The sequence below is a fragment of the Myiozetetes cayanensis genome, unplaced genomic scaffold (assembly GCF_022539395.1).
Source record: "Myiozetetes cayanensis isolate MyiCay16 unplaced genomic scaffold, myiCay2020 scf5-8, whole genome shotgun sequence".
NCBI lineage: Eukaryota > Metazoa > Chordata > Aves > Passeriformes > Tyrannidae > Myiozetetes > Myiozetetes cayanensis.
The window spans coordinates 62,825,258-62,852,435 of NW_026087742.1; the positions used below are offsets into that span (position 1 = coordinate 62,825,258).

The following is a 27,178-nucleotide window of genomic DNA, read 5'->3' on the forward strand; positions in this document are numbered from 1 at the left end:
TTTTTATCGCTGTGTTCCCCCCAGAGATACAGTCACTCATGAGGATGATACATGGTACCATGTCCTGGTGCTGCAGCCTGAGGAAGAATTCAGCAAGAAGGGCCAGAGGCTTTTGGAACAGCCCAATGTGGGGCAACACAGGGCAGTTGGAGAGGCACAGGGTCAGCTGGGGCTCCCTCCCTCTGATGCTCATTCTCCCATCTCTACTCTGTACTTCTTTCAAAGGGAAACAAAAGTCAAAATTTTAAAATGTTGCAAAAACGACTCAAAAGCTATTTTGCGTTATGTTGTTTGTGTTATTTGTTTTTAACTGGGAGATTGTGAAGTGTTATAGGGAGAAGGAACTGGGGCTTGGAACTTGGAAGAAGATGGATAATTTAGGGAGATGACAGCTCTCCAGGACTTTCCCATTTTGCACTTGTGAAAATTTCAGCTTCCATGGTGAAAAATCTGGTTATGGCCATAGCTTGGCAGTGAAGGGAGGCTGAGTTTGTGTAAATGTGCTGTGCAGAAGTGGACTAGGGGCAGTGTTTCTCCTTACAAACTTTTGAAACCCTCTGTATAGGGTTTGCATGGCCAGGTTTTGGTAGCAGGGGGCCTACACGAGTGCCTTCTCCAAGAAGCTGCCAAGAGCTTACGCTATGTCCAGCAAAACCGATCCCACGTGGCTCTGAGAGAGATGTGCTGCTAGTCAAGGCTGGGCCGATAAGGAATGGTGGCAATGCCTCTGTGATAACATATTTAAGAAGCAACAAGTTATTGGGCAGATGTAATTGCAGCCAGAGAAGAGAGCAGTGACAATATGTGAGAGGAACAACTTTGAAGACACCAAGCTCAGTGGAGAAGGAGGAGGAGGTGCTTCAGGCACTAGAGCTGAGATTCCCCTGCAGCTCCTCGTGCAGACCATGGTGAAGGAGCTGTGCCCCTGCAGCCCATATAGGACCACAGGGATGCAGAGATCCACTTGCAGCCCCTGGAGGAGACCCACGCCAGAGTAGATGGATGCCTGAAAAGAAGACTGAACCCACGGGAAATGCCTGGGGGAGCAGGTTCCTGGCAGGGACCTGCAGAGCTATGGAGTGAGGACCCTATGCTGGAGCAGGTTTCCTCATAGGATTTGTCACTCTGTGGGGGACCCATGATGGAGCAGGTTGTGCCTGAAGGACTGCACTTCATGGAAGAGAAAAGAAGTGGATGTGCATGTGGTTATCAGGGAAAACTTCATTCCTTCAGTGACAGCAGCTCTCCTGTGGATGGAGATGAAGGTTTGTAGCATATGAATACTATGCAGTAAGGTCAAAGGCTGTAGATACGCTGATAACTATAAATTTTATGGGTGAATCCTTCCCAGCACCCTGCAGTTTTATAGTGAAAGGATTAGTACTTCTGGTCTTGCTGGAGCAATGGAGAGTGAGCTCTCTGCATTGACTGACATTCTCAAGTGGGCCATAATCTGCTCTCACATAAATAAATAGCATGCAGCTGTCACAAAAGCATTCATGGATGCAGGGCAGAAAAAGGAGAGGATAAAGATATGTGGCAATTAAAATATTTAATATTCAAATGAGCCTGTTGTCCTATGGAGCTGACCCAGAGTGTTTTCTTGTTAGGAAGAGTAAAGCGAGCCAGCTGGATGCTTTCCCTTGAACAAACTAAGCGACCTCTGTAGCTGAACTGATGCTCTATGGTGCCCTATGCTTGCATGCTGAAGGTGAATCAGACACTGTCTGGACTGCCATTGTAATACGAAACTGCAAGCATTGTCCTCAGACCATGAATCTCTTCAGCTTCCTTAAGCCAGTGAACTGACTGATTCTCTCTCCTGCTTTGCTCTGTGATGCCCAGTCAAACATGACTTTTTCTATGCTCTTTGTGAAATCTGTAAAAACTCCTGGTGTTTAAGAAGCACACACTTCCAATATATTGACCAGCCATTGAAATATTTAAGCCCAGAAACAAATAAATAAGCTTAAGAGGCTATTCTAAAGGCAAATGATCAAGAATGCACTTGTCTCAGGGTTTTTACCAGTTCGCAGTTGGCAATTTTTGTGGCTGTGGTTTTAGGCAGAACAAATGTGGATGCTACCTTGGTTAACATACAATACAATACTTATGTAATGCCAATTATAGATAAACATCTTAATTAAAAACTGAGGAAAGCATGCTTAGATATTTTCTAGAAAGTAGGATTGGAATGTAATGTGAGTCTTTAGAAATGCAATGGGGAATAACAGCTAATCTTGATGTTTTGAGACATTTATTTTGAAACAGCATTTATTTTGAAACAGCAAAGCCCTTATGCACAGGAGTAGTGCTGTTTTCAGAAAAACTGCCTACTATGTTGACAAAAGAAATCAGTGTTTGTACTCAAACACAAGACATATGACAATTTTGTATGTCTTGAAATGAAGAGCATGTTTTCCAGAAAAGGCTAATAGGCTGGCCTATATAATTATTGAAATTTGGCAAATACTTTACACAATAAGGCTGTTGTGGTCACGCAGTCATCTTATTTTCACTTGCTTCTCACAGATGCCTATTATTCAGCAACAGCTGAATTCAGACACAATACAGGCAGAGTTTCTAAGTTCCTTGCTGCTCTCAGGGTTGGGTGGGTAAAAGCCGGAGGATCGTAATGGAGTTCTGCTGAAGACAGTCCAGATCAAACAGCAGTCAGGTGCAGTGTTTGGCCAGGTATTTTCAAAGTGTCATCGGCCATATCCTCGGGTGGTACAGTCAGCGAGGCTTCACTGAGCTCTGTGGCCTGTGCTGGTTTCTCCTGGGATGTGCAGGTGCTGCTTTTCTGCCACTTTCTACAGTGGCTTTTTTATGCATCAAAAGCCTCTGAATTAAACCTCTAAGTAGCATGTAGGATGAAAACTACAATGAATTTAGGAGCTGCTACCCAGGAAGCTAACTTAGCAATAAGAACTTGATAATAAAGTGCTCGATGAGAAAGGGAACTGAAATTTGAGAGTAGTAACAGGCCAATAGTGGAGCTCAAAGGAAATGTTTGAGGTTTTCAGATGTCCCAGCTGATTTTTGATGCTGAAAAGATATCAGATAGTCAGAGCTAGCTGCACACTGGAGAGTTGTGTGAAACATGCTGCGAAGTCTGTCTTCCAGCTGACAAAACAGCCAAGCCATTATGAGGCAATCTGGCTAGCATTATATCTTTTAATGTATTTCCAGACTTTAGGTTCTGAATCTCCAGAGGACCATGAGCCTCCAAGGTCATCAGGGTTTCGACCTTTCTTTTATTGCCATAGCAACCAAAGCTGTCTTTAGTGTTTAAATTAGTTAATCAATTGCAGTCCTTGATTTATGCTCATTGGTAGCAGCCACCCTTGAAAGCTATTTCTTGACTAATATGTGTTTTTATCACAGGAGGGTGTTCCCACACTCTGGTTGAATAAGACCCTTTGATAGAGAAATTCACTTCATCATCTGAATTCAGTATCTCATCTGGGGCCAACTAATATGAATTACTATTCTAGTTTTGTTGTGTTTTTTTTATTCTCCCTGGAATCATCTCATTCCTTTAGAAGGAGGTGAGGTGTCACTCATTTGGAAAAAAGCAAAGGCTCTAATTGCTTCCATAAAAAAAAAAAAAAAAAGAGAATGCCCCACCTTTGAACTGTGTGTAAATGAAATTACAATGCACAAATAAGTTAATCACTTCAGAGAACTCTTTTGAATGAGGTCAAAATATGTACCATTTCCTGTTTAACTGGCATATTCTGATAATCCCTGATTCTTCTGAGATGTAGCATGGGATAAAAAATTAAGGGCAAGGTCATCAACTAAAATGCTCTGAGACCCAGGGCTATACATTGTTTTACTGTGTGGATTTGGGTATATTACTCCAGCCCTTTGTGACTCACTTCCCTGGGTGGTAAAATGCAGCTAATACCTACATGGCTCACATGGAATCTGTAAGTTTGAGTGGTTTTCCTCTTTGAAATCATACCTTCTTCTCTATTTCTGTTGCTGTTAAACAGATGTATCTGCAGAGGTACATACTCAGCTCTGCCTGCGCTCCAAGCTGGCTTAAGAGAGTCACAGGTTCACATGGATGGGAATGGGACCTCTGGAGGTCTTTACCCAAGTCCCTGCTCAAAGCAGTTCCTGTGAATTGTTCAGGCTGTGTCCAGCTGTGTTTTGAGTACCTTCAAGAATAGAGATCCCACAACCTTTGTGCGCAGCCCATAATTTGAGCTGACACTGCCTCATCTCTGCAGAGATGTATTTCTGAGGACTGCACTCTTCCAGCAATTCTTCTTTGTATAGTAACGTATTTTAATACTTTTGCACTTCAACCTGCTTTGTCTCCTTGGGCAATTGCTGAAGTCAGGCTTTGGCTGTCTTGTGCCTGTGCACATCCTAAGAAATTAACAATGCATGTGCTCTGTATTAAAAGTAGTTTCCAAATACTGGTCAGGCTCTAATCTGTGAGTAGAGTTTTCTTTCTCTTCTAGTTATTGGTAGCAGCTTTAAGAATGACAAACATTGAGAAAGCTAGGAATTTCATAATGACCTATTAGAAAACAAAGATAATGTCTTCTCTCAGAAGATCATTAGAAGATGAATAATGTTTTGGGATACATCCATAGCTATAGTCAACTATATTTGGTTGAAACAGTGTACACGTGCTTCTTGTAATACCTATCAATACATATTGGTTTTCCAAAAAGGACATAGGCTCTGTATTACCAAAGCCCACATTGCTGAGTGGTGAAATAGTACTCTGTACCTTAGTTTTCAGTAATGCAGAGTGAAGCGTGCTGTTTGAAGAGCAAAAAAATAATCCCTGCAGTCCAGCGTGGTGATCCTTTCTGTTGCCTTTAACCGGTGGCCCCTGCGGACACGTTTGCCTGGGCTGGCTTCTGACAACATGACCTCATCATTATGCTAAACCCATGTTCTTCCTGTCTTTACACAAATAGTCCTGCAATCCAAATGAGCATGCTCTTTGTTATTTTAAAGAGTGGCTGGTACCAAAGCGAATCATTTTTCTTTTGATTAGCATTTTCAAAGGATAACCTTTGTGAATTTTCCACAGAGGCTGCTGTTGCTGCTGAAGAGTGCATCTGGTTGAGTTTTAATCTCTTAGCAATTCTTGGCCTTAAAATGCTATTGTTCCTGGGACTTCTTGAAGTTGGGACAAGACGGCCAATGGGCACAATTACTTTTTTTTTCTGATGTGTGCATACTGTGTGATAGGATTCATGTTTTACATCCTCTGTTTATTGCCAAAGTAGCTGCTGTGGAGGGGAAGATGAAACCAAAAAGAGGCATATTTGTAATGTGCAATGGCAGTGCATCTCTGAAAGACATGGGACTGAGAGCCAGCTCAGAGAATCAATAAAATCAGAATAATTTTTATATGCTTGCTTAGGCCCTTGGGCATGTTTCCCCTGTAACTTCAAGAGGGCTTTAATTTGTATAAGTTTTGATGCAACTTTGATCAAGAACTGGAGGCTTTGCCACATGTATCAGGCACTGTCAAGTGAACTGACAAGCACTGTATTTGATACTTTGTTGGTCCTCTGGACCAACACTGTCCATTTGCAGAGGGATTAATTAGTTATGGTGCTGAGAGAAAGGATTTCAGTAGTAACTGAAGTAATTTATTGCTTAATGTAAAATAAATGAAGTGGGAGAGGGTATGGAGATTAGGATGCAGCTTGCTGTTTTATAATATTTAAGCTGATTGCAGGTATTCAGAATAGTTTGAATATCACTTTGGCACCAGTCCTGAGCCTTTTAATCTGATCTTATTTTCTGATGTGACTCTGCAGCCAAGGGACCAAGGCCCTTTGTGAAATTAGAAAAACAAGGCTAAACAGTGCTGGTACTGTGCCAGACACCGCATGGTCAGAGGCTGACAGTGATCCTCACTGTTCTGATCCATGCTGGGAGCAGCAGCGGTGCATTTTGGTTGGAGTTGGCATTTCTCAGGGCTTCTGGACACTGTTTACAAACTAACTGTAAAAACAAGAGGCTGTGGTGATCTCTCCATAAAGAAGATGTTAAACAAGAAGATTTAAGAAGAAAAGATCATGGCACCTCAGAGGAGAATTGTGTTGCACTCTTGAACTCCTTCTCGATATTTTGGTCTGAAAAGGACTGCATCTCCTTTGGGGCAACACCAGAGCACCACTAGTGTGTGTGTGATAATATATTCAGACTTTGGTTGTACAGGAAACCTTTTAATTCATTGGGCAGCATTGAGTGAAAATTGTGTGTGAAAATTGCCTAACAAGGAAAGCAGGGCAAAAGGAAACCTTACAAGTAAAAAGTAGGATTTAGTGGTTTCTCATTTCCAATAACTGGTAGCAAAGGCATAGGATGTCATCTGAAGAGTGAAACTGAGGAAGAGACTGAATGAAGGAATCTGTTTTAACAAACACATGTAAACTGCGTAAAGCAGAGTTTGCCTTTGATGTCCATGTTATCTGTTAATTGTGTGCAGATAAGGAGAGATTGTTTTACACTGATTTCAAGCTGTATTCCCTTTCATTCTCCACCAAAGTTTACTCTCAGTTTTTTTCTTTTTATTTTTTTTTTCTCTGCACTTCATCTTTTCCCAGCTTTCTCTGCTTTTCCCCTAGTTGTTCTTTATTTAAAAAAACTGCAGAAACTTCCTATTTCTGTCTTACCATCTGGTCTAACTCTACAGTGGCTCTACTGCTAGATCACTGCCACTGGAATGGCATAGCAGGTATGTACCATTTCAGGCACATAAATTTTCCAGGAGCAGCTGTTACAACAGTTGTTTTTGCTTGAAAATGCAGTTTCAAAGTCAGTTGGGATGATAGTTGTTTGGACCCAGGATAGTTAAAAGTAAGGCACAATTAGACCAATACAGTTTTTTGTTTTGTGGTGGTTTTTTTTTTTTTTTTTTTTTTTTTTTTAAGGAGAGGAATCTAATCCTTATAGCTGTTATTCCCTTTTCATTTTAAGTACCAGAATTTTATCATATAGTTTTCTCCTTTCCTTTTTTACATAGAAGTTCTGCTTTCCCTTACAGACTACCTTAACTTCCCTTCCTGAGACAGTATTCATCACTGTATATCCAAGTGTCTTCCTTCATATGACTAATCATCATCATGTGTGTTCATTTTCACTCTTTCCCTAAGAGCAGTGGGATGTTCAGTGACATCATTTTGCAAGTAGTAGGAAGAGGTTCTATTTGGGTTGTGGCTCCTTTTTTTTTTTTTTCTTACCCTGGTTTTTGGTTGTTTCTTCCCTCTCTTCTACTTAGCGCATGGGGGTTTCAATTTTTCTCTTTCTTTTCCAGTTTGCTGTTATATGTTTCAACATCTTCAGTCATTCTCCATGCATCTTCACATCACAAATAAACCAGGATCTGAGATGATTAATCGTGGCATAGCAGTTTATTTTCTCTAAGGTATACGTAGCTGAGTAAGATTTAATGGGCTTCGAAGGACAAACTCGGAGGAACAGCATGAGATTTCAATTATCTTTTTGGAGAGCCAGAGGAATTGTCAGGAAAGCAATAATAGTGATACAGATAGATATTACAGTGAGGGGAGAGGATTTACTTGGAAAAGGCATTAGGAGGGGACTTCCCTGCTGTTTGACACCTGACAACACGGGTTACTGCTGAAAGCCTCTTTTTTAAGACTCACTCTATCTGTGCTGTTCTCTTCATCCAGGATCGTTTCTAAGCAAGTGAAACCTCATAACAGACTGACTTTTCCAAATTAGCTGAAGATGGGGTTTCCTGTTGATTAATGAAAGCCCAGCAGCCAGTGAACCGGATGATGACAAAATTAGGCTTGTAAAGCACTCACTGCAGTTCGTGCAAGCCTCTGCACTGAGCAGTGTCCCTCCTACCCCTTCCCCCTGCTGAGTAGTTGCCGTGTTGAAAAGCATAACTTTTAGTCATCCTTAAAGTATTTGGGAGTTTGCCTTGAGATTGCTGAAGATGTTTTCAGGATGAGGGTCACCAAGGGGGGTAGTGAGAGTCAAGCCAGGTTTTGCCGGGGGGGTGCAAGCTTCTGTCTCCTAGGAAAGCTGAACTGCTCCCTGGGGAACTGGTTTCTCTCCTGCTTGTGGAAGCTGTTTTATTAAGTATGAAGTAGTTAAATAGTTTTGCTCTAGGATGGAAAAATAGGAGTTCCTGTGCCCAAGCAAACTACAGGCTCTCTCGCTCTTTGTCTCACTGAACAGTTATTTCTTCCATGCAAAGGGAAGCAAGTCCAAGCTCTGGGACTCCACCAGGCTGACCTCAACATGGAACAGGGGAGGCCAGGAGGGAACAAAATCTGCAGCTGAGGCGCCCTGGGTGAATGTGTGAACTGATGGGCTATTGGCCCTGCCCTTGTGCAAATGTGCCAAAAAATGAGCTTTTTGTGGTCTTTGCTGTTTTCCAAAATGCTGACACTGAAATAAATCTGGGATTTTTTTGTTTCATTGACAAATACTAAAAAAAAAAGAAAAACAACAAAAAAACCAAACCTCCAAAAAACCCCAAACCAAAAGCCAACCATAAAATACTCCCCAACCAAAACAAACCGTATTTTTGGCTTTATCTGACTTATTATATTTTTTTACAAGGCAGTGCTGTTTTCATTTTCAATTCAGTGGCCAATTGTGGAATAACCCTGTTAGAAATAATATAGGGAATTACTCAATAATTATTTCTACCTGCATTTTCATTGCTGAACTATTTCAGTTTCAACCGTGGTGCTCTCCTCACTTGACAAGCAGCCTCCATTTTAAAGCTTAATGCTGTTAAACAACATTATCATCTGCTTTTTCATTTTGTAACACTGTTTAGCACTAACGATTCATGTAGATGATGTATACAATGTGTAACAGAAAATAAATATCATGGGGTTTGCTAGAAGAAAGGTAATACAATATTTGAGATCCTTGTTCCCTGGAGGAAGGAAACTGTAATTGTTTCCAGAATGTGCTTGCCTCATGCCTTTTGACCTTCCCAGGCTGTGGGACTGAGCTCCTGCTCTCCGCTGCCTTCCCACAGCAGGCTGAATTCAGCCCTGAGGAAGGTCTGCAGCACAACCACGTCTCCAAGCAGGGAAAGAGGAGTGCAGCTGAGCCCCAGAGCTGCTGACCAGGGATGGGCTGTGAGGTACAGGTGAGTGGTGGCAGCTGTGTAGCTTTCTCTTTGGAGCAGCAGCAATGCCTTGCATCCCTGCAGCAGTTCATGCAGAGTTGTGAATATCAGGAGTTTGGGATTACCTCTTCATGGCTTTCCTCCACTCCGGCTTCATCTCTGTAGTCCCTTCTCTGCTACTCTGAGTACTAGTAGCTGCTGGAGTTGGGTGGATTCAGCTCAACAACATAGTCACAAGACTGCACTCTATCCATCAAATACCTTGAGTGTGAATTGCTGAGTTTCTGAGGTATGCTGTTTTAATCTACACAGCCTGCAATGGTTTTGGTAAAGTGACCTCACCACAAATCACAATCACAGGTGTTTTTTTCTGAAATCCAGAAGTCATAACCCATGGCCAATAATTTCAAAAGTAAGCAGTGATTATGTTGCCCCACTGCTGGTGGGAATCTTCTTACCAAAGGCTGAATTTCAGAGGCTGAGTGCCTAATGCCAGGCATAGACTCAGCTGAAGCATGTTAAGCCCTCCTCATTTCATTAGTAATGCCTCCTGCAGCGTGTGTTTCCGGATGTGCTCTTGGGGAACAGCTCTGCTTGTCGCCAATTAGTTGTCATAACAGAAATCAGGCCGTCGTTCCACGTTCATTAATTCTGGATCTTTGCACTGCAAAATCACCTGGCTGTACCAGAGGGACAGGCACTAAGCAATGGTAATATTCCTATTGAATTTGCCAAGGTGCACGCTGAATTTTTGTGCTGGCTGTTGGGCGACAGAGGACATGTGGTCCTACCTGAAGTTGCTTTAGACCCTTTGAAACAGTCTTCAAGGAAAAAGTAATGCTTTCAAAATTTTTGTCAATTTTGAATAACTGTAGGGAATTTTTACATATTACTTTATGTTGTGTGACTGTTGCAATTTTTGCTCTGATACAAGGCACCTTAAAACTGGACAAAGAGTCTTGTGGACTCATGCCCACATATAATCCCACACAGTTCTTCAAATTCTGAATGTGCAAGTAGCACTTGGTTACCACAGTTCATGCTCTTTGTTGAAAATTCCCTCCTGCTCCCCTCTCTCCCAGCTTCATGTTTTTGCCATTTGCTAAACAGACTGAGGCTTCAGACAAATAGCTTTCCAACAACAACTAGAGGTGGTAGCAGCCATATCAAGGATATTATAAAATCCTGCTGTCTGTGCTGTTTTGCTTAATCTTGACAACACAGCCAAGGGAACCAAGCACTGAACAGAAGGGATGTAAAATCTCTTAATTCGGTAAAATGACAGATAGCATGCTTTGTCCTTTTGCAGGTCTTTATGAATGGTTAAAATTATGACCAGGCTTGGATTAAGCAGCATTTCAACCAAAATATTGCACTTGGGTCCTTCAGACATTGAGTCATTTGAAAGATGGGGGAACATTTAATCTTACGCCCACACAGACATCTTCATTTCCAAAACAGGATCTCTCCTGACGTTTAATGACTCTCCAGCCTGTGTTGAAACTGAATGCTGAAAGGAAAATACATCAGTCAGCAAGGGAATGCTAAAACTCTCTCTGTACTCATTCTAACATCATTGTCAGCATCTCTGGCTTTTGAGGGTTTATACATGCTAAATATTCTGGGCAATAGTCTTTATAGTCTCAAAAATCTTTATTATGCATAATTTTCCATGTATGCATAATTTCCATTCAACTCCTCCTTTTTTTTTGTGAATGCCACATCAATATTTCACTAGCCAGTTCTTCTTTACTGACCAGAGCGAAATACTCTGTTTCTCCAGGAGCTGGTTCCCAGCCTGGCTTGGGTTACTGATTTCCTTCATGTCTGATGCCTTTTGAGAAGTCATTTGTGACTCTTGAACTTGACTCAGACCAGCTGAAAAATGGAATGAAAAATGGAAACGCTGGAAACTGCTTACTGTGTCTCATTTCAGCTCTCCTTCATAGGTGCAGTTCATCTTTGTCAAACACGACATATCAGGTGGTTCTAACCTCTTTCCTGTTTTAATGGAAAACTTCTCTCAATTAGATTTTCCGTGATTTATGGAGATTTTGTGCCAGTGCTGTAGTTGCACTTGGTCACTATTAGGGCAGAGAGTTGTCAGAAAAATAAAGGGAAGGTTTTAGATGAACTCTTAATTACAAGTGATTTTGAGCCTGGGTAATTATGTCACTTCTTCAACAGACTCGGCTGTGTCTGAAGATGTCAATAGCCCTCATGAGGATCAGAATAGCCTCAGAAGCATTTTGCAATGCTGGGACTGAACTCTCCCAAAACTGTCCCTGAATAATCAGCCCACTTTCACGTGGCAGTAGACAAGGAAGCCAAAAGCTACAAAGACCTAGTTTAAGCATGCAGCCATTAGCTGGGAGGTTCACATGGTGTTATTTTACCTTCTGAGTTATATTACATACATGCCTAAGAGAATGGGGATATCTGGGGAAAAAAACAAGGTACAGGGCTTAGAGGTGGCAGCTGTGTGGGCTTGAGGTGTCTTCTCTGGAGTTCTACTTGAATATCCGCCAGCAGAATGAGGCACCTTACAAGGTTTTCTAATGTTTATTTATGTGCCCTAGCAAGCCCGAGAGTGAAATGGCATTTGTGGACTTAAGAACCCCTGGGGTGAGCGAGGTTGCAGAATTACCACTAAATTGTAGGATTCCCTGTGGAACCCTAAAAACCTGTTCATACAGCTGCAGGGCACCTGCAAGCCTCCCTCCAGGTGTCTTACTGTCACTAGTGAGGGTAACACAACTGTTACTGCCAAATGAAATAACACACTGACTCTCAGCTTTCCTCTAACCATTATTTGTGTCTCACCAAGTCCTTGCAGAATGAGTGTAACTTTTCCTGTGGGGAGACGTGAGACCCAGGAGCAGATGTTTTTTTCCAGCAGTTTGATCTTTGCTCTTTTTTTCTGAAAAGGGACATTTTCTCATTATTTTCTCTATATTAGTTTTCCTTTTCTTTGTGAAAAGATAAGAAAAGCTGATAGGAATTTAGAGCAGAGAGTGAAGTGGCAAATGTGATATTTTCTCTAGCTGCAGGTCACTTTAAAATGTGGTTTGTAACATTAACAGCATCTGTGTGTATGGAAGACCACTGAGTAGTTTTGTCCTTTCTGTTCTTTGGCACCGACATACTACAGTTCCATTCAAGCCCACTTTTAAAAAAGACAGAAGGCTTTCTGGAGAGAAAGGCCTTTGGTGGCATAAACATAGGCACCTGTGTTGTACTGGGACCTACTGATTCATTATGACCCTGATAGGAAGGTACTCTGCAAAGCACCACTTCAGGTGCCATTTGTTGGACCCAAGACTATAAAAAGAAAGGCAATAGCATAAATAATCTTGGCTGCTGTGAGATGCTTGGGATGCTGAGTTGTGCCGTGCAGGGTGGAGCTCCAGTCTGGGTGCAGCAGTCCGTGCAGACCCTGTCTCTGCAGTGCTCACCCCATTGTAGTCATTTGAGCTCTTACAGGGTTTTCTTACAAGAAAACAACTCCATTCATCATTTCTAATGCCAAACAGAGAGGATGTTCACATGAGAACTTGTTGCTGCACTGTGAGATAAGGGCAAGGCCACACAGGTGTGTAATTGTTGGTGTGGAATGGGAGCTGCCTGGGGGATCGTCCGTTATCATCACTCAGCTGAGTCTGCCCTGCACCAAGGGATAGATGAGGCACAGCACAGGCCTGAAATAAGTCTGCGCTCCTCATGCATGGCTTTGTCAAAAAGTTCTCATTCGAAGTAGTTGCCTTAATTTTATTTCAGCAGAAGCATCGCTCTCCGCACTAGCATGTGTTAGCTAGTGCCCTGTTAAGTTCTGTAGTGGGTTCTCATGGTGGATTAGCTGTAGTTTCATCTCTTCCTTGGGAAAGGTATATCATTGTCAATGTGTTTAGTCCTTCTGCAAAATTAAACCATTTAATATGCAAAAGATAATATTTATCATGTATCTCTTGAAGCAAAAGCAAGGATGAAAAATATTGAGATAAAAAATCCAAAATGTCAGATTTTTTAATCCTATAAAACTTCAATACATTGAAATGCACAGAGTTTTAATAGATTCAAATTCTGCTGAATCAATAACAAAAACTATTGAACTTTTTATTGATATAGCATGACATGGTAGTTTCTTTTGTTCAGTTACTCCTTTTGTAGAATTTCTTGGCACAAGATTTTTGAGAGGGGAGAGAGAACAAGAGTGGAGGAGAAAGAAAGGTAGGAATGTGAGGGGAGGCGGGAGAGAGGGAGAAAGAAAGAAAGAAAAAAAAGAAGAAAGAAAAGAAATAGAAAAGTATGGAAAGAGAGAAAGAAAGGAAGAAAGGGAAAGAAAGGAAGGAAGAGAGAAAGAAAGAAAAGAAAGAAAAAGAAAAGGAAAGAAAAAAGAAAGAAAAAAACAAAGAAAGAAAGAGAAAGAAAGAAAAGGAAGAAAGTAAAGAAAGTAATTTTATGTGTTTTAGCCATAGACTATTCCAATTTCCCTTGCTCGCATACAGTGCCTACTTTAATTTTCTTCAGAGTAAAAAAAATGGCAGAAGACTTACCATGCTGAAGACACATTTTTTTGACTTTCATCATCTTCAACATATTATGTCTGTAACTACTTGTCCCTGCTGCTCAGAAGTTGCATTATTCAAATCTGAACTTTACATCTGACTTTCCTTCTAAAAATTCTATCAAATTCAGAATTTCAAGTATAAATTAATTTTTACTTAAAAGGTCAATTAAAAAGACTGGTCCAGTTTCCAAGTTAAAATACAAAAAGTGTTCATGTTTTTGCTGTATATAGAGCCAATGCAAAAAAAAAAAAAATTAAAAGATGGATTTACATGAGTGATTGGTCTCATTTTTTAATTGGTTCCACTCATTTCTCTGTACATCTTTCCCCAACTATCAGGTGTGTTTCCTTCGCATCTTTCAGCTGTGGAAGTTACTCACCAGCCCACAAGCTTTTGTTTCCTCTGTTGTATCCTAAGTGCTTATTTATTTCTCAGGGAGGTAGTTCAGCAATAGTGACATGCAAGTGGATATTCTTCCTATCTGAGTAAGGGTAAGATGACTATATAACTATGTTATTACCTCTTGTCTGGCTTCTTGTTTAGTGATGTATGACTTTTGGTTCAGTTGCTTAAATAGTTCAAGGCATGAGAAATGTAAGTCAGTGAACTATATGCCCATTTCAGTCAGTGTACGAATGTTGATAATATCTGAGTCCAAACTCTGGTTGGTTTAGAGCAAAAAAACTTGAAAGTTCAAAAATCAACGATAATTTCTCCTTCATATGCTTCTTTGTAAGCCCATATAATCTCTTGATTTCTTTTCCTTTTATTGTATAAGATTAATTTTGATCTCTGAAAGAAGAAATAAAGTGATCTGTCATTGGTATTTCTTGTGCCTGGAGCATCCATCATGAGATACAAACAAAAATAGTTCATCTCTTCTGAAAATTACTGGATACAATAGAAACCTAAGTATGTCAGGTTCATAGCAGGAGCTCTGCAAGTCTCTGTGTAATTAGCAGAGACTTAAAAAGTAAATCTAGATAGTCTAACAGTGTTTGAAGTAAGGTTAATTCTTTCCTAAAGTTGTTCTTTCTTGTGCTTTCATATTTTGAATTATGAAACTGGGGATGTAGGTAGGCAGGGCATCTGAAAGCCTTCTTCACTTTTAAAAGCTGAAGGCATCCTCCACCTGCACTGCTCCTTGTGCTGCCAGTAGAATTCTTTATAATTGGTTTGATGATAGAGCTGTGGCCCAAAGACTTGGAAGTATTAGAAAAATACAGACTCCTCGCTTCCTCATTAAGCATTTTCTTTTTTTATCTACAAATATATGCGGATAAGATGCTAATTATGTGGATCCATCTGTTGTATTTAAAGTATCATAAATGTAGATCCTACGTTTAAAGCTTCATAGAAGCTTAGTATATTTCAAGCCCTTTTTAGAGTATGATTTTTTTAGAGCGCTATTTGCATCTGGAACAAGGTTTAAGAGTCTGTGAAGGTCTGCAGGTTGCCTGTCAGATAATTGTGACTGTATTTTCCCCTCTCTTTTGGGAACATCCATGACAAAACATCTCACACACTTTGGCCACAGCCTCTACCATTTTTGTGACATCTGCTCCGAGCACATGGACTATATATCTGTTAAACACCATGGAGTAGAAATGCTTTCCTTCTTTCTTCAGCAGTAACCTGTTAACCTGCTAGAGCAGATCTTTTAGCTGAGTATTTCTACAAAATTATTTGCCATGTCTGATTTGCAGGTCCTTTGTGACATTTTCTGGAATGAATAAAGGGGACGGAAACAGCTGCTTAGTGCTGAAGTGCCCAATGGTCAAGTGGTAGAACCATGAGCTCTTTTGATGATGCAGCTGGATTGTAAGAAATGTACTGGAACTTTTCTTTCAGATTTTATAGCAGAATTGAAATACAAAGAATCAGGAAGAGATCCAGGTGACAGATTGCTACATGAGTGGGAAAATCCCAGATGTCTTCCAGTTCGAGGCAAACCCATGTAACATATGGTTTACGTAAGGAACACAACCAAGCATTTGCATTTGTCTCTTGAACGTGCACTTGAAATTGGGTATTGCTTGTATGACAGCTCTGGTGAAGAGAACCGCGAGGCAGAACAGAGGCTTTCCCTGCTCCACCTCTCAGCACAGGTCCAGACCCTGGCAGGCTTCTTGTCTTCACTATCTCTTAGAGTCATCCTTGGAGAGCAGAAAGAAAAGAAGACAGGGATATTTACAGGTTTGTAGTTTGCTCTTGTGGTCCAGCAAGGCATGCTGCTTTATGGAGGTGCCAAATACATTACAGCCATTGATAAGAAGGCCCATTAGATGATATTAGAAAACACGAGACATCTTTCAAAGAAAGGAATCAACCATTTTTCAAGCAAGGTGAACCAACAATAAATAAGGACAGGAGAAATAAATCTGTGCTTCAGTCAGGATGGGTGGCTCGAGTCATGAAAAACAGAAGTACTGAAGCATTGCAGCAAAGCAAACCAGTGCCATACTGTTCAATTGTTATGTCTTGGAGAAACCCAGTGTGAGATTAAGGGACTACAAACCGTATAATCACTCAGAACATGATGAGGTCCTTTGATGTAAATGTTGCAGGTGTCTCTGCATGGCTCTGTCCTCAGTTTTACTGCAGGTCAATGACTCTACAGGTCAACTGACTTGACCTGTATCAAGTAAGGACATGGACTGACATCAGTGAATATGACTTGACACCTACTACTTTAGACAGATGTTTACTTAACAACATCATGTACTCTACCTTAGCTTTTTGAGGAAAAATTAAGGGCAATATCCTTGTGACTCACAGTACATACATCTGTGACTATTAACCAGTAAGCTTGTTTAGAGTGTCTTAGAAATGCATATGTACTAAATGTAGAAACTGGTAGGATTTACTTGCGAAATCAATGTAACCTTCCTTTTATTTTTATCGGTCCATTTGTAATGATGGAAATTACTGTTTGCTTTGATTATTACTAGTTCATTACCTTTTTACTGAAAATATATGAATGCCAAAACAACTCCCATTACACCACAGCTCACACTCCACAAGGAAAATTTGGCTGAATTAAACCTTAGTTCAGATTCAGGATGTGAAACCCTTGAATATTTGCGATACAGAAGCTTCAAAAAAAAAAAAAAAAAAAGCAAACCTCACCCAACTTTGAGTTGTCAGATGAGAGAGAGGTCTAAGGAGCATTCTGGGAATCTTTTATTATACTCAGTTGTTGACATTGCATTGGGTACTACATAATTGGTCATAGAGAAATATTTCTTCTTGGAAATTAGCTTACAGCAAGGTAGTGCTTCCTTATGAAGTCTCATGGCTTCTGAATCTGTGTGAATTAACTTCACAGGCAAGTTAAGAAAGATTTGACAGAAGATAGGTAATGTCCATTGAAAGCAAGTCCTACTGTATCATCCAAGCACTATCAGGGATGTGTAACCAAGTCTGAACAGCTTCATTCTGGCAGGCAACAGCTATTAAAGCTGCAAAGAAGTGTAATCGATTTACATTTTGCATATTGACTTCTGCACTTTCCAAGATACACCTTCCTACACTGATGCTGTCACAGTCCATACGCCAACTGCAGTAACTCCCTCAGCTTCCCTTCTCGTGGATGGAGCAACTGAAGGGTAGCTAATACAATTTGACACACAGGCTGAGACACTCCAGGATCTGCTGTAAAAACGGGAACACATATTTTGAAAAGGTTTAGCAGAGGTTCTCCCCCCTTTGCCTGTCTGGGGGGGTTATATAAAAGACTTATTAATATTAAAATATTTCCTTTTTTCTATGTGGTCTTTAAAATAAAGCCTCTGGGGCTGTTAATATCTCTGATGTTATTGCTTTGAAGACTGCATAAAATGACTTTAAAGGAGAAGCTTTTAAAGGACTCGTCCATTTTTAACATTGGCAATCAATCTACTTTGTAGCTCTATATATAAGTGGAAACTTTGATATAACACAAGTTAAAGGCAAAGGATTTTACATGACAGTTTGAAAAGTCACGTATTTCTAAGTGCTGAACTTTCATTTGTTAGGATTTCATTTAGTGAAGGATGCTGTGTAAAACTGCAACTGTCTCACTGTGTTTGACTGAAGATTGTTAAGTGTAAAAGATCTTGTGTGTTTTATGTAGGTAATTCAATAAAAAGAAAGATGAGCCAATTCTATCTAATAGTGAGGAATCCACAATAACTTTAGCACATTAGCCTCTCTGTCAGCCTGGAAGGAGAAACTAGGCACATTATTTTTTAGAAAGCAATATCTTATTTAGAAAGCCTAGAAAGAAATGTACATAAAAATGTAAAAGGTATTTTTAGTTCCCAGTCTGTTGCAACTTACTTATGTGTTGCTCTGTGGAAGATATTAGGGGAAAAAACATCCTGTTTTGCAACATGGTTTCCTTATTTCAGTTTCTAAGAATTTAAAATTTTCTCATACTTTGAATGACAAGATTTTGTCAAGATTTTGCAGAAACAAAAGGACTGTGGGTTAAATGAAAGGTGAGCATTGGGTGGTGGTTGACATTTTTATATTGTAGATGAGAAAGATTAATTGATGCTAAAAAGAGAGGAATCTCTCAGGTGAGAGTCCCTAATCAGATTGAGAGGAAACTCATCCCTGGGAAAGAAAATTTAAACTTTTATGAAGAGATTCTCATGACCTGTAAATTTACCATCAGCCATGACCTTGCAGAGGAAGACCTTTCACCCTCATTTTAGGGCAATGGTTCCATCTTCACGGACTCACACAGAGTATTCTCAGTTGGAGGGGACCCAAAAGGATCATCAAGTCCAACTCTTAAGTGAATAGCCTGTACAGGGATTGAACCTGCAACCATTGATACTGTTAGCACCATGCTTTAACCAACTGAGCTAATCTCAGGGTTGTTAACCTAAGGAACATTTTAGAATGAGAGGGAAAAAAGTTTATGCTTTGACAAATGACAGATTGCAGCATAAAATAATTTCATTCAATTTCTTTTACTCCACCATCTATAATGGCATTTCATGCCTTTGTTGCTCCAAGGTTATTGCAGCAGCAAAAGTATTAGCACCACAAGGAAGACTGAATGATGGATTTCTTGTTTCCAGATCAGTATGAGTCTTCTGATGTTGTTGAACTAAACTGAGTCTTCTCTTACAGCATCTTTTCTGTCCTTCCCTATCACTGTTTCAACTTTTCCCTTATTTCCTTTTCATCAAGATGATAATATTTAAGTACTTCTTTTCATTAGAGACATATTTTGGGCGTTTTCACTTTCATTATTCTACAGAAAGAAATGTTACATAAGTTGGCTGCATACTTCCAAGTGGAAAGGATGTTATAATATGAATTCCATATTCTTGTATCTACACAGCTGTATAACTATCACTTATGTCTCTTATGTCTCATATTATCTTATGTCTGAAATTATTCTTTATTTGTGATACTACAGCTGTTTAGATTACTTATTCCCTTCCAAGTCTTTGAATCCTTTCCTCCATTTACATTATTCCTTAGAATCTTTCTTTTAAGTTTACAAGACACTATTTTTTTATATGTCTTGGCAACATCATGTATAAGTAAGGCCATAAACCTTTGAAATGTGACAAATAATGCATTACAAATATCCACATTGACTAAACAAGTTTTATGGTTTCACACCAGAAGTATATGGTACATGGCACTTATGTGATGTCTCAAAATTTCAAGTTCATAATTTATGAAGAAACAATATGAGAAGGAGCTGCACAGGCAGTGGAAGTAGGAACAGGTAGGCTGGCCCTGTTATGTAGGGTTGGGGCCAGGAAGGCCAAGGTGCAGCAAGAGCTGAACTTGGCAAGGGATGCAAAGAGTAATGAGAAACCTTACTGCGGCTTTTCAGTACTTAAAAGGGGAGTATAAGAGGGACAGAGACAAACTTTTTAGCAGGGCTGTTGTAATAGGACAAGGAAAATGATTTTAAACTAAAAGAGGATAGGTTTAGGCTAGATATAAGGAAGAAATTCTTTACTGTGAGGATGGTGAGGCACTGGAACAGGTTTCCCAGAGAGGTGGTAAATGCCCCATCCCTGGAAACATTTCAAGGCCAAGTTGGATGGTGCCCTGAGCAACCTGGTCTAGTTGAAGATGTCCCTACTTGTTTCAGGGGGATTGGACCAGATGACCCTTAAAGGTTGCTTCCAATCCAAACTATTCTATGATTCTATAATTCCAGTTCTATAATTCTGGTTCTAGCTGTGTTTTGAACCATTATTCAGTTCTTTGACAAGCAGATTTCAAGGAAGAAATATTAATATGGCTGATAACGTAACCAGCTTCTTAGAAAGACAAGCAGTCAAAGCACAATAAAAATTTCCTCTTCTTTTCCAGTTCTTTGGGATTAGGCTGTCTAATGAACAGACCAGCAGTGTTTCCAATGCACTGTGGGGTCCTGATCTAACCCCACCTTCATGTGTCCATGGCTTAAGCCAGAGAACAGGTCATACCCATCCTTGTCCCGGTATATAGTCAGGACACAGCAAAAGTCACACAGAGAAGGTGAAAGCTGGAAGGGAACTGCAGTCCTGTGATCAAAGGGTGCATCTGCAGACAGATGTGAATGGAGTTGTTGGGTTTGTTCGGCTGGTGATGAACACATGCGCCAGAACACAAGGCTGGCGTCTTTTCAGGTTTAAATTACATGAAATGCTGAGCACCAGTATAGTGTCTCATAGTGTGGAAGACCAAAGAAGAGAGCTGAGACAGATTAGCAGGGCAGAGTAGTAAAGATTGCTGTCACATGTTAGAGGCATTGAAATAATGTTTTTATAGCTCAGTGGCCTCGTAGCTCTTGTGCTGAATGAGCACAACAAAGCAGGGAAGGGGCGTTCCTCCTGTGCTTCTCTCTCCCCTTGCCTTCAGGAGCCAGCCACTGTCTGATGGCAGCCCTTGGATTTGATTCATGGCATCCAACATGTCACACAGGATTTATGGTATGTCGAGGGGACTGTAATCCTCTGTTTAAAGTGCCTGTGAAGAAAGGCTACATGTAAGTCAGGCACTCTGTTGCATTAGGAAATATTTATTGCTATTCTGATAGGGTACTTTCAGGTATCATAACTTCTGTCAGACCTGAGCTCTGAGCAGGGAGGCATAAATATCCAGAGAAGGCTGCTCATGCCGCACACACTCTCTTCAGCAGGATTTGGCAGCACATATGCATAACATTGGTGGGCATCCTCTCCCCCAGGACTTCTGGGGTGATATAAGAATACAGAGAGATTTGCCAACACTAGTGTTTGTCTCAGCACACCATTTGGAATGATGCAGGAAGGAAAAGGAGGAAAATGGGGAAGACCTGCCCAACTGTGGAGGAAGCTTTAGGAGGATGGAGATGCTGGTCTAACCTTGTGTTGTCATTCCTGGCAGTTGCTCCAGCTGGCCCAGGTTCTGACCATTCACCTAGAAAAAACTCAATTTACAATGAATACTAAGGAAGCTATACTTCAGAGATTAAGACAGGCCTTTTTTTTTTCCTCACCTCTGCATGTCCTAAAGTCATGTGAGACTGAGCAAAGAGCAGAAATAGAAAATAAAACTTGTCCCTCAGCACTGAATAATTCACATGATTTATTTAGCATCTTCATTGCCAAGTCAGAAAATAACACATTATTACTCTTTTTTTTTCTCTGAAATGCTGGTGCTTGCCTTGCTATCTCAGAGTAGCCTTTCAGTGTGCACCAAATATAACAAGAACTATTTTACCAGATGTTTTCAGCTTAACATGAAACAGAAACTGGCTCTTTGTTTTCCTAATGTGCTGGCGTACACTCTCTTCTCCAAGGGGAATGGACTTGGAGCCAGGTTAGTCACTCACCCATAGATGGAGTAGGGTTAATGTTCAGATGAAAACGAAAATAATTATGATTTGAGTAGACCAAATTTCTCAGGGTATGAAATAATATACTGGGCAAAAGCTATAATTCACATGGCACAGTCACCCACTAATGACATTTCTAGGTTGTTTCTGAGTGATTTCAAGACACCGTGCCATAAAATCTTAATGCATTTTATGAGAATAAGCATGTGTTTTATATGTAATGATCAGCAAGCTCCAGGGCATAAATGGAGCGGTAAGGGGCTTTCTTAGAGCATATTTTGTATGATTTATTGTGCCTTAGAATTATTTTTCTGTACTGACATTTGTGAATGATAAGTATTTTTTCTGCCTGGTAGTGTGGCTGGAAGGAAAACCATGCCGAAAATAATGTAACTTTGTATTGCACAAATGCAGTTAATACTCTATTACAAGAAAAAAAGCATTTTCAGAATGTTTTTTGTGTGTGACAGCATGCAACTGCTCAATATACAAAGTGAACTTGCACAAAGGGAGTCCTGTGATGAAGGTTTTGATTGTTCTTAGATAAGCAAAAAGCAGCCTTACAGATTTCATAATGACTCATAAATGGGCGATTCATAGCCACTAAACTGTTGGGCTCCTTGAAGGAGCTCAGGGCTTTAATTTTTATGTTCATTAGAAATATTTTCCTCCATTTTGATGGAGTTAAAGAGCAGTGAGTTAGGCACAATGGGGCTTTTATTATCAGTTAAAAGTACTCCTGAACCAACAGAGCTGTAAGGAATTGTTGGGCAGGCTTCTGGACAGTTGGTTCCCCCAGGACTATGCGGTTTGTACTAAAGGGAGCAACAGGGCCCAGGTGGAAAGGTTTAAAGCTTTGGAGGGGTCAGTGGTGTGGACACCCAAAATGAGGTGCCCCTACATCCTGGTGTGGGGTTTATTAAACAGCATGATTAAGCCTGTGAATGCACATACAGGACAACTGTATTTTTCTTATCCTTCAGAGAAAAAAACCAAACATAATTTGCTTTTTAGTATTTTTACTCTAAATTAATCTACTGAATGGATACCTCATGCTCATCCCTTGTTTCCATGTACTCACTGGAAGTTCCCACACAAATTCTCCATCACTCCATGTCCTTGCTAGCTCACCCCAGTTATTTCACATCCCATTGCTATTCAGCTCACAAAAGCTGCATTTCCTAGTTTATAAACATTCTTACTTCATCCATCCCTTCAGCTCTTGTCCCCATCACTCCTTCTCAAACTGTATCTGCTTCTTGTGACTTTTCATACATTTGATTGAAGTGATTTTGAAGAACAGATTTTTTTCTTTTCTTTGCCTATGAAGCCCACCCAGCTCATGAGCTAGCCTGACTGAGCAGTCCCAGCAGCCTGCAACACTCAGGAAATGGAAATAGTAAGATTAAGCTCATTGTGGCCCCAGCTGTGTTAATTAATGATGACTTAGGCCCAGGCCCAGAACAAGCAGATCTGATTTAGGACTGGTTCTCTCTGGATTGCTCTGGTAATGTTCAGGTGTGTTTCTCTCTCTTCCTTAACTCAAAACAGCTAGCTCTCACTTTAGCTGAATTATTTTATTCAGTGTTTTTGAGTGCTGAAAATGTAAAACATGGGTGCTTCCCTGCATGAGGTGGTAACACTGGATCCAGGCCACGTAATAATATTAATAATTATTATTACTCAGTGAACTTGATATTAAATGGGAATATCAGCTCTCTACCAAAATAAGTATAATCCAGGCTTTCATAAAGCTGAATTTCTTTAGACCATGTGCTGGTCATTGTGGAATATAATGATCTAATTAAGCTGTGCTTTGCACCTTTCTACTCTTTTCTGTCAGTCTCTCACCGAGCTCCAGATTAATTTGACTGTTTACATGCTATAAATCCCACAGCAGGTTTTGCTTTTGTGCAAGTTTGATGTTAATGCAAAGGAGCCAGTGAGTCTTGAAGAGTCAAGGCTGTTTAATTTTCCTGAGATACAACAACACTGAGGTTTTGGTGGTGAAGTCAGTTATTTTATTTGAAAAACTTAGGAAAACTTGCAGCTATGACAGGATAGCTCAAAGACTTTTGCTTTAATGAGAGGCATGCAGATGTCTGTTATTCAAAGCACGAGATAATCATCAGTGTCTGAACAAATTCAAACTGATACCAGCTTCTGCTCATTTTATTATGCAATTTCCTCTTGTTCCATCTGTCATTCATATTATAAAAAGGAAATGCACTGATAAAATAGAGGATTTACATGCTTCCTGGAAATAAAACCTCAATATCCAAACACTGGCATCTGGTTTACACCACCATTGATAAGAACCATTGTGATGTCTTTCTTAATGCAAACATGATCCAAAGCACATTAAAGTGTGACAGAAGCTTCTCCATTCTTGTAGTCCAGCTCATTGCTACTGAACCACTGAAGCCACTGCAGTGGAAAAACTGGCCCCACGGTATGTTTCCCCTTACAGCTCCAATAAACTGCATTTTGATGCTTCTGACTTGCAGCTGAAAATGTGCCTGTAAACTAGACTTCACAAGTGCATTTCTAATGCACCTGTGTCGTGCAATTGAGTTCCATAGCAGGAACCCCTCACAACAATTTCCACTTTTAGAAAAGGAAATTATGGTACAATGCAGTTTCTGAATGTTCTTTAGAAGTTCAAAGGGTAAAACCAAAATCCATTAATGAGACACTTCAGAGTTGCCAAGGTTTCTTCTGCTTCTTCCCATGTTATTGTTGCCACTGAATTGCCTAGAGTGGGCTGCATAAGATGGAGAGAGAGCCTAGAAATGAAGGGACATCCATTAAACCTTTTCTTCCTCCTAGTAATGCTTTAAATCCTCTGATGTCATCTCAATGGCTGGAAATCCATAGCCCATTTTCATGCTGAAGAAGCCTGAAACATGGCATGGGACAGCCCTGGGTCCAGATCCTGCTGACGGGATGGAGTGGGGATGTTTTCACCCACCTGAGGACTGGAACACGGTCCATGGGGGTGCATGAGGCTGCTGGAAGGGGTTACAGTTCACCAACGGCCTGAATGATAACAAAGACTCGATTCTCTGCTGCAAGTTCAAGATAGGAAAGGGGGGGAGGGCAGGGAAGAAAAAGAGAGCACGTTGTTAGGAACAATTCATTCATTAATGAACTTCTGTGGGTGGACAAGTGGGACCTGGCTGTGCTTTGGTGTTCTGCTTTGAGACCAAGCAAGCGTCTTCCTCTTCCGTTACAAAGATCTTGGGCTTATTGTTTAATGCACTAATAAATATTGCATTAAAATAATTGGCAAAGTAATACCATAAATAATGCATTTCTCCCAGGAGTTTAGGTGAAAATCTACCCCAACCCCTGCCCACATCACAACATTCCCTAAAACTGGTCACACAACTATTGCTCCTCATCTGCTCTTTTTTTTCTGGCCTGGCTTTGATGCAGTGATTTGACCTAATTTTTCTCTGTCTGTCAAATGGCTACCCCTGGTTTCACAAGGCAGAGAGCAGGGCTGCCCACCAAGCACATCCCATCCCCGGAAGTGCCTGAAGATTGCTGCCTTTTAGGAATGGTGCTGCTGTGCTCCACATCCATAAGTGGATCATAATAATCTCCTTGACTATAAAGTTGATTCCCAGCAGCAGAATTAACCCTTTTTTTTTCTGGTAAGATGAGGTAGGAGACCCACAAATAAATTTTTTGAATTTTTCTTTTCTAATAATAGCAATTCGTTTGGTCCCTGAAGAATGCAATATTCTTCCCAGGAGCTGAAATAGGTTTTACTGTATAGCAATGTAATATTTTTTTCTACTCTTTGTCCCTAGCTTCTTCCATCTGTATTAAATCAGTCACACTGGCTGACCTGAAATGTGCCGGCTAAGATCTTCCTGCACTGAAACTCAGGAAAAAATAGTCTTATTAAAATATAAAAGACAGGTTAAGGCAAGGAACCTTGTGATGACTTTCTTTTTCATATACTGTGGGCAAAATTGGAGTTTTTCATGACTCTTCTAAGGGAATGTCTTAAGCATTTAATTTCTTGCTGACGAGCAAGTAGGCACCAGTGGCTGATACCACCTCCCTATGCAGGGACAAAGTCAGCCTGCTTCTGGATACCTACACCTTGAAATTTCATCTGGAAAATGCTGTTACATAGGTCATCCAGTTTCCCCATCTCCCCTGTAATAGCTTGGGAAGATGAGTCAAAACTGAGCAAGAACAAGAGGACATAAAAATCGCTCTTGTGTTCCACAGGATTTGCACTTAGCCAGCCTCCCTCTAATGACCCTAGAAGAGGTTAGAATGGATGTACTGGAAATATCCATGAAATGCAGAAATCACACTGACTGTTAAATATGCAGGGCTTTATTTGCCCCATGAGAATTCAGCTGCAGTAGCCCCATGGTGAGCACTTTATCTGTCACAAATGCAAAACATTTTGACTTGCTTTGACCTTCTCTTGTCACCTCTCCTGTTGGTATGAGGCTGATGGTTTCTGCGGGCAGCTCACTCCTACCTTCTGATTCAAAGTGGTCTTTTAGTAAAATATCATACCACCTTTCTCTCTTTCCACTCCCACCAAAGAGCATCAATATTACAGCTCTGCCTGTAAGAACATCATCTGTCTGAGGAAAGAGATCTGGCTGAGGGATTTGCCCTAGGTAGTGGTAACAGACAAAGGGGTATCCCTGATTTCAAATGCTGGAGGAAAAAAATCATTACATAGCATTCACCAAACAAAATGGCTTCTTAGAAATGGCAAGCCACAAACTGAGGCAATTCCAGCCCAGAGAACCCTTCAGAAGAGAATACAAATCCAAATTTGTCTGTCCTCACTTTTTATGTGCCCTGCTGGCAGGAGAGTTTCACTGAGGTTCATTTGCAGCATTCAGCTTCTGCATTCAGGAGGCATTTTGACTGACAGAGAAAAACAAGCAGAGACAGATGTACTCACTAGGGAAGGCTTATATATAATTGAACATGTAAACATTTGCAAACCACTGTGGTTTTTTTTCAATTATATGAATAATATTGTCTTGACTTGTGCTCATAGGCCTGTCAGGAGTTATGTACAGCTGAGTATGAAGGAGCTCCCCCCCTAACTCACCACACCACGGGCTCAGGGTGTGTAGCACATAACTGGCAGTGCTTTGTGCACACGTGCTCTGAGGTCCTACACCACGGCAAGCACTGGAAGGTGGATGTCAAAGATACCTTTTACCATGGTTCTGCAGAGCAAAGAGAAGGTGTACCTACTGCAAGGACTTTGTGTTGTGAATATCTGCCCATCTCCTTTTTGTAGTGTGGAGGGTCAGTAAAGTAATTTATGTTCTTGGACCGTTCTGCCTTTGGAAAATATCCAAAATCAGCTGAATTAGTGTCAGCTGAGTGGCAGGGTAATAATAGGGAACTACAAGAACTCTCTTGAGAAGCAGCTGAATTGTGCACCATGAAATGTAACATTAACCAGAAATGTTCTAGAATTAGCAGTTAAATGAAACCAAAACATGACAAATGCCCACCCCCTGTAACATGCTCATAACTAGATAAAATAAATAAATAGAAATGCTAAGAACCCATAAAACCCCCTATTATATTAGCATAGTCCTCAGAAAGACTGTCATAAGGAATTAGAAAACATTGCCCTTGCCCCGCTTTGCAGAGGACTTTTTTAATGCCTGATAC

The 27,178-nt window shown here is 40.5% G+C and overlaps 1 protein-coding gene across 1 annotated transcript in view; it reads left to right on the forward strand.

Annotated features, from left to right (window-relative positions):
• LHFPL6 (LHFPL tetraspan subfamily member 6) overlaps positions 1-27,178 on the forward strand; it is a 140,241-nt gene that overhangs the window by 80,758 nt on the left and 32,305 nt on the right. The window lies entirely within an intron of this gene.